Here is an 8,284-nt window from a genome sequence, read left to right as displayed (position 1 = left end):
AGAGCCGAAATGACCAATGGATCGTTGTGAGGATACATCACCCACCGATAAGAGCATCTTCTTCTGTGAAGGTGATAGGCTCCGAGCTAGATTTGGCTATCTTGTTAGGCCTCTGCTCGGCTGTAAACAAGATCTGCCGGGGTCCTGCGTAGGCTTCCCTTACATAGCTCTTTTGAGCGCTCCTTGAAGTTCCTCCCACATGTGGTCCTCCGACTATGAGTGAGATTTCGGCATACGCCTCACCTTTCTGTTCCTCTTGTTCCCCTTGCTTGGCCTTGAATTTCTTCAACGCTCCTCTTCGGATTAGAGCTTCTATGGCTTCTTTGAGGTTGAAACAGTCGGCAGTGCGGTGACCGATGTCCGCGTGGAAAGCGCAATATTTTGTTTTATCTCTCCTTGAGATATCTTTCTTGATCGGCCTTGGCTTAGGGAAATCTTCCTTGTCCTGTGTAAGACTAAATATCTCCTCTATCGGGGCATTGAGCTTATGATATTTATCGAACTTACTAGAAAAAGGTTTCAGAGGTCCTGCTCCCGACCGGCTCTTCTTCGGTGGGCGGTTGTCCTCAGAATGTCGTTCCCTATGCTCTTCTCGGTAGCTCTTTGGCGGCTTTGCTTTTCTTGTCGCCAGCCTTGCTTCCTCCGCGTTGATATATTTCTGAGCTCTCTTCAGAAAATCGTTGTAATCCCTTGGACTAGTCTTCTGAAGTGACCACCAGAATTCTGATTCTGTTCGGACGCCGGAGGAGATCCCGAAGAGCTTAAAGTCTTTGTTCAGATCGTCAACTTGAAGAGCTTGCTCCAAATAGCGATTAATAAAATCTTTTAGAGACTCGTCATGGGCTTGTCTTACCGCCAGCAGTCTTTCTTTGGGAGTTTTCCCTGAGCTGGAGCCGACAAACTGTTCCATGAATTTTCTAGATAGCTGTTTCCAGGATCCTATGGAGTTTGGCTTTAATTTTCTGTACCATCTTTTGGCTGAGCCAGTCAGAGTGATAGAGAAAGCTCTGCACATGACTTCTGGTCCGGCTCCTTGCAGCGGCATCCAAGAGGAAAATGTGTCTATATGGTCTCCCGGGTCGGTCTTTCCATCGTATACTGGGATGCTTGGCATCCTAAAACGATCAGGCAACGGGTGTTCTAACACGCGGGCCGTGAAAGGGGAGATAGCTTCTCCGACTTTCGGAACAGACTCCTTCTGACCTAGGGCTACCTCTTCGATCCGACGTTCCAATCTTCTAAGATTTATTTTGTTGGTGCTTGCACTGTCTTCGGTCTCCGAGCTTTCTAAGCTGTGCCTGAAAGTGCTTGAATGTCCTTTGTCCATGATGGGCTGGTACCGATCAGGAATCTTTTCCTGACTGTACTGCTCCTTCTCGGACTCAGAATCATCTTTCATCCTCTCATACCGATCTCTAGCATGTTTCCGAGGTTTCTTAACCTGCGGATCTTGCCCGATGGGTTTTTTCCCTGATCGGTGTGAGGGCTCTTCATCTGGGATCACTATCGCGCTTCGCAGTGTGACCCTTTTCGCCTGCAGCCTTCTCTTCAATTCTCTGTTATTTGCCTCTAAGACCGAGAGACGCTCTTGCATCTGTCTGAATTGTTCTTCGAGGCTGGGTTCCGGAAGGAGTTCAGCTATTTCTTCCGAGGTGAGAGGCAGGGTGCGGTTATGGTGCTCTATCTCCGTCTCCTGGTTAGAGACAGCGTTCACGGGTGCGGACGAACTAGCCATATTCTTCAGCTGGTCCCCCTCCTTCTAGCGCCAATTGTTGACCTGTAAAATTAGTACAACAATATCTCACGAAAATACACAGACTCCGAGTACGAGGGCTCCGAGTACAGATGTGATTTAGGCAAGACTTTCTCTTTATACAGACGAATCTAATACAAGAGAGCAGTGTTTTCTAGAGATTTCAAGTGAAAGAAAGTGTGTAAAAAGTCCGTGCTTCGTTCTGTGCCGCTGCTTCTATTTATACTCGTCTGGTCGTGTCTTTGACGGTTATTCTGAGGAACGTGGGGTGATCAATCCCACGTTTTGGACGGTTTTGGGTAACTGCACCACGCTGAGGTGGACGGTTAATACTCTTCGTATGGTTCCTGAACCGTCAAGGTGTGCGTTTTAGAGTTTGAAACATGTTTTCTATTAATTTTGACTAGTCTTTGACCCACGTTCTTCTCTTCTCTTCGAAGTTCTGATCGGTGGGTTTCGTTCTTAACTTATGAACGGTTCGTTCATTTTCAATGGATGACCCTTAGGTTTACTTAACCCGAGCTCGGTGCTGGATTCTTCTCGCTGCTCGGGAGTCCGACTATTCTGCTCGGAGTCCGACTAATTTATCCCGTAACATTGTTGATATTATCTTTTTTTTTTATTTCATTTTCTAGTGTACTATTTGTGTTTGTGTTTAGATTTTTTTTCTTTATGAAATTCTTTTTTAGAAGAGGATGATCGCACGCAATGCAGAGTTAATGTGTCTGACAACTTGCTCTAACACAGATAATGAATAATGAAATAAGCAGTGCGTAAAAATAAAAGCACACAATATGGTTATCCAGTTCGGTGCAACGTCACTTACATCTGGGAGCTCTCAGCCAGGGGAAATGATTTAACTATCAAGTAGTCAATAGTACAAACAAGGACTTATATGAACTCACTACAAGAAATATGACATTTAGCTACGAAACTATTAGCGACGATTAAGTCGTCGCTAATATATCGTCGTTAATCATGCTTTTAACGACGATAAGATCGTCGCTAAAATAGTATGAAAATTTGGTGCTAAAAATTCCAAATTTTGGCGACAAAGACATTTTGCGACGATTATATTGTCGCTAATTATTTTCTGTCGTCAGTAAGTTCGCGGGAAACTATTTAGCGACGATATTATCGTCGCTATATTGTTATCATTTCAATTAGCGACGCTAAGTTCGAGGATTATAATGTTAATAGTATATCTAGTAAATGAGCATATACTTGTGCAAATGCGATTCAATGCTCCGAATCTCACCAGTCATGCGTTTTATAAGAAAACTTGGTGTCACCTCTTTTTACACAACATCTTTTTTCTCATTTTACTCTTGCAATTAATGTAATGATTGCCGATGAGTTCTTTTCCGTAATTTTTTTCCCTTCTTCTACTAATTTAATTTGTTCAGTATACGTTGGGTTCTTTTGTGCTTCTTTCCTTTTTATTGAAACTTCTGGAAATGGTATTTGTTTTTAGTGAAAAGTAGTATTAGATCAAACTTAATTTAAGTTATATCATTTTTTTATATCGAAATTTTTAATTATCCGGTACATTGTATTGTTGCACAACTTGCAACGACACTTGAAATTATACTCTATAAACTTGGTTGGGCAAGGCATATCCATTTTCCATTGAGAAATTTACTACTAAAAAAATAGGGTTCATTCCTTGTTTGTTTCTTTATTTGAAAACTATTTTTGACTTTTTTTAACTTGAACAGTTTTTTGAAAAAACTGAATTGACTGTTTGTTTGATGATTCTCAGAATACAACTCAAAAAGTTTTCAAACTGTTTTCTGTTTTAATGAAGAAAATCAGAAAATAGTTTTTAGGTGTTTTCTAATTTTTTCACTCAACTTTTTTAACTTTTTTTTTTCTTTTTTTTAATATATCATCTTGACATCTTCTTCTCTCCTCTCAACATCATTTCATTTTCCTCACGTTTGATTATCGAATTTGTTTTCGTTCCCTGTAAAACTTAAGTTTTACAATTATGGCAAACTTTAAACAATCGGAACTCCATTTTACAAACTATTAATTGGTCGTGATCCTCTCGTCGAGCACATGAGTTTTTACTAATTTTAGTCAACATTAGGTATCAAAATTTGATATTTGTTGTATTGACTACAAAGAGAAACGGTGTTTTTCGATGAACTTGTGAACAATCATTATTACTAAAGGTACGACCATTATATTTGCAGCAAAGACTTTCAATTAGTATATATCTCGACGCCTAATTCTTATGTGAATTATTATACTATAATTATAAAAAACTGAAAAAAAAAACTGAAATCATTACCAAACAGTTATTTGGAAACAACTGCAAAAAAATTTTAAACTACAAATATATGAAAACAAAAAAATTTTGAGTGAACTACCAAACATGCCCTAAAAAGGTGTACATAGCGTCCTATTTTGGTCGCTGTCAAAACAAGTGGTATTAAAACTTTTAGATGGCAATTTTAAAAAATCGCAGTCTATTCATATACTAAAATACCTATAGGATCTAAGTCAAAAAAGTCTAGACGGCATTTTTTAGAGAGCTTTGGAATTTAGTTGATGGTTCAGGGTTGAAAAAGGTATACGCAAACGTAGATCTCGGTAATATTCTTGAGAGTGTGAGCGAACTCTCTTTTTTACGACTCGTTATTATGAGATATATTTGAAATACACAAAAAAATTTGAATAATTTATAACTAATAAAAAGTTATATATATATATATATATATATATATATATATATATATTATCGTAGTTCCTAAGCTAATTTTTTACAAATTTAGAAAGGTTGGAGACGTTTTGCAGTGGGAGATGCTTAATTTAAGCATTCTACTTATGTTATTGTGTTGTATGAATGCATACCAAGTTTCCACCCAAACATACTTTGTTAAATAAAAAATTGATGAATATGATTTTCCCAACTTTATTGTGCACCTTCAAATCAGTCAAGGTAAGCAATTCAATCGAAACATACAAACAAAGTTAATAAAAACAAAACAAAAACAATCAAACACAATGAACACAATAATGTTAAGGTGGAAATGCTCAAGAAAAAAAGTGAAATATTACGGGACCATAGAGAACTTAAGACACTTTCCACTTATCAATGAAATACTTAAGCAAAGCTGTAATATCCATTAAAAAGGGGTTAAGAATAATCACCATCAATAAAAAGTGGCATATAAGATGAACAATCTTACCAATTGGTTAAATACACAAATTAGGTATCTAAAGAGAAAATCGGATTATGAAGGAATTCAATCACCTTTATCACCCTTATTAAGGAAGCAACGACACACAAAACAGCCTCTCCAAATTTGAGCGAAAATACCGTTACATTCAAGTTCTATGCTAGATATCGAAAATCTAAATTTTTCCCTATTTCTTTCTCTCAATCCTCAATTCTCTTTGTCTCTGCTTGTAAAATTCTGATTAGTCACAAAGACAAGATGTCGCATACAATGTGTTCGACAACTTGCTTGAACACAGATAATGGATAAACAACAAACAGTGCAATAAAGAAAAGACACACAATATGGTTACCCAGTTCGGTGCAACATCATCTACGTCTGGGAGCATTTTGTCAGTGGAAAGGATTTCACTATATAATAGTCTATAATACAAGCAAGGTCTTATATGATTACAACACAAAATCAAAGCCCTAGAAACTATTACCACTAGTGAATACCTAGACCAGGGACTCCCCCTGAATTTGAGATCCTTCTCAATTCCACTCTTTGAGAAAATACATTCAGTCTTGCCAGAATTACTCGCAAGAATATTGTCAGTGTATCTAAGGTTTCTTTACCCACACTCGCAAGAATATTGCATAATAAAGTCACGAGCAAGGCAATCTGGAAAAACCTAAAACTTGCCAGGATTACAGTCTGCGCACAAGAGGAATGACGTCTCAGCAGAAGCTGGAGCATGAAGACCGACATATTTCCTTACATCTTGCACTAAAAAATAAACCCAACATATAACGTAACAACAATCTCCCCCTTGGCTATTTTTTAGGCAAGCACGTCCAGAGCAGCTCTCAACCAAACGTCATGACCAGAAAAAAAAAATGTCAAAATAAATGACCCTCATGACGCCTCTCCCTCTGATTGCCTCAAAAACATACAAAAGGCAAGGATCAACCAAGACAGAGGGAGGAAACAGCAAACACTCTGATCGTATATGAGAGAACTAAAGCAAACAGCCGATATAACAACAAACAACAAGGTCTGAACTTAGTCTTGAACAAACATACCAGAGATGTAGCAGAGGTTGAATACAAATAATAGTAGGGGTGTTTCAACCGGAACATATAACATCAACAAACAATAAAACACAATAGTTCGAAAGTTATAGACCATAGAGAAAGAAGATTAGTGGGCAGCAGTTGGGAGAAGTCATCATCACTCTCATTATCGAAGCCGTCGGAGCCATTATATGTTTGTGTATTTTGATATATGCATTTTAGAAGTTAGATGATAAAAAAGCAATCAAAATAAGATTAAAAGAAGAAAACAAAAAGCATTTCCATTGATATGCGTATTAAGGGGACATATATAGGCTTATATTAATACCCACGAAGAGGTAATTTGATAGTCCAGAAGCCAAGAAAGCAAGCAAGCAAGCTAAGTAGGTAAAGGACAAGATAAGCCCGTTTAAAATTTAAATAAGAGGAGACGAGAGGAAAAGACAGTAAGTAATTAAGCGGTGGTGGTGGGGATGGCCTTGCAGAGGAGAGGGGTGTTCATCTCCATGGAGAGGTTGAGGACTTCGGTGAGATCGACGGGGTGGGTGTCGGAGGGGAGCCAGTGGAAGTTCTGGAGGAGCTGGGCGAGCCAGAGATGGGCGGAGGCGAGGCCCAATGCCTTGCCGGGGCAGACACGCCTGCCGGCACCGAAGGGAGCGAGCCTGAGGTCGGAGCCGAGGATGGGGACGTCCTCGTCGAGGAAGCGCTCTGGGCGGTACTGCTCGGGCTGGGCCCACACAGCGGGGTCGTGGGTGATGGACCACATGTTGACCATGGCGGTGGTGCCCTTGGGGACGAGGGCGTCGCCGATGTGGACGTCGTGGATGGCGAGGCGGGCCCACGAGAGCAGCGGGCCCGGGGGGTGGACTCTGAGGGTCTCCTTGACGACGGCCTGGAGGTAGGGCATTCTGGGGATGTCGGAGTCGGTGACGGGGCGGTCTCCGGCGACTGACTTGATCTCGGCCTGCACTTTGGATTGGATGTCGGGGTGGAGGACCATCCTGGCCAGGACCCACTCCAGCAGGATGGCCACGGTGTCGGTCCCACGGAAGATCATTTCCCACAGAACTGCTATCATGTCGGACTCGCTGAGCTTGGTGTTGTCGGTCTTCTCGAGATCGAGGAGGACGTCCACGAAGTCCCCGACCCTGTCGTCGCCGACCTGGTTGTCGCGGTGCTCCTTGATGATGTTGCCGACGAAAGAGTTGACTTTGCCGACGAGGGTCTTGCATCGGCGCCTCACTCCCTGGAGGTCGAGGCGCGCGAGGAGTGGGAAGTGGTCGCTCCAGTTGAAGATGCCCAGGAGCTCGTAGCCCTCGGCGACCATGGCCTCGAGCTCGGCAGCCTCGTCGTCTCTCGCGCCCGAGAAGTCGTATGTGCGCCCGAACACGGTCATCATCACGTTGTTAAGGGAGCCGAAGTGGAGGATGTTCTTCACTTGGACATGGCCTTGGTTGAGCATGGACCCCGTGATCTGCTCCGCCATCTTCATCCCCGTTCTCTGCCGGAACCCTCCGAAGTCCGCGATCTTCTTCGGGCTGAAAAGGTGGGTGGCCGAGATCCTCCTCAGGCTGCGCCAGTAGTCTCCGTACGGAGCGAACCCCATGGCTCGGTGGAACAGAAGCTCGTAAGCTGACTCCTTCACAGGCCTGTCCGCGAATGCCGAGCTCCCCAGAATCTCTTTTGCCGTCTCGGGCTGGCTCGATATCACGAACCGGGTCAGACCCACCGAGAACGCCATCAGCGGCTTCGCTCCCAGCCTCTCAGCCAGCGAGGCAAGGGCTCTGTGGGGCGTCGCCTGAGTGAACACCGAGAGCAGCCCCGTCACGGGCCATCCGTGCGGGCCCCGTATCTTGGACTTTGCCTTCAGAAGGGCCCACGCAAGCCCCCCCGGTGCCAGCCACAGGCCCAGAGCAGCCACCGACAGGAACGCCGCGGCCAGCGCCACAAACGACGACGACGACCATGCCGTTTGAACAATGTGAGGGAGGAGAAGAAGGTCGTAGTTGATGTCCGACGTGGACATGGCTCTTGCTGCTGGGTTTTAGGGTTGCGAAGAGATGAGTGAATAAGTCGAGAAGAGTGTGTGTTGAGATCACTCCACTGCGCTCTTTATATACTGCTCGCTCGCTCATGCATGCCTTTCTTTCAACTAACCCTAGACTCAAAAACATGCACGCCCTCTATTGTTACTAATTAACCGTGGTCATATTTCATTTATTGCCTTTATTACTTCACATAAATTATGATCGTTTCGTTTTCTTTACTTTTCTATTTCTTTCTTTGCA

The 8,284-nt window shown here is 42.9% G+C and overlaps 1 pseudogene; it reads right to left on the bottom strand.

The window, feature by feature from the left end:
• Positions 1 to 6,450: 6,450 nt before the first annotated feature.
• On the bottom strand, positions 6,451 to 8,022 carry LOC149393601 (cytochrome P450 78A5 pseudogene; annotated as a pseudogene).
• Between the last annotated feature and the right edge of the window lie 262 nt (positions 8,023 to 8,284).

Source organism: Urtica dioica, chromosome 6 (genome assembly GCF_054948205.1).
Source record: "Urtica dioica subsp. dioica isolate 48M chromosome 6, U.dioica_male_clone48M_v1_H2, whole genome shotgun sequence".
Lineage (NCBI taxonomy): Eukaryota > Viridiplantae > Streptophyta > Magnoliopsida > Rosales > Urticaceae > Urtica > Urtica dioica.
Note: the sequence above shows the minus strand (reverse complement) of the source record. Positions and strands in the feature narration are given on the sequence as shown.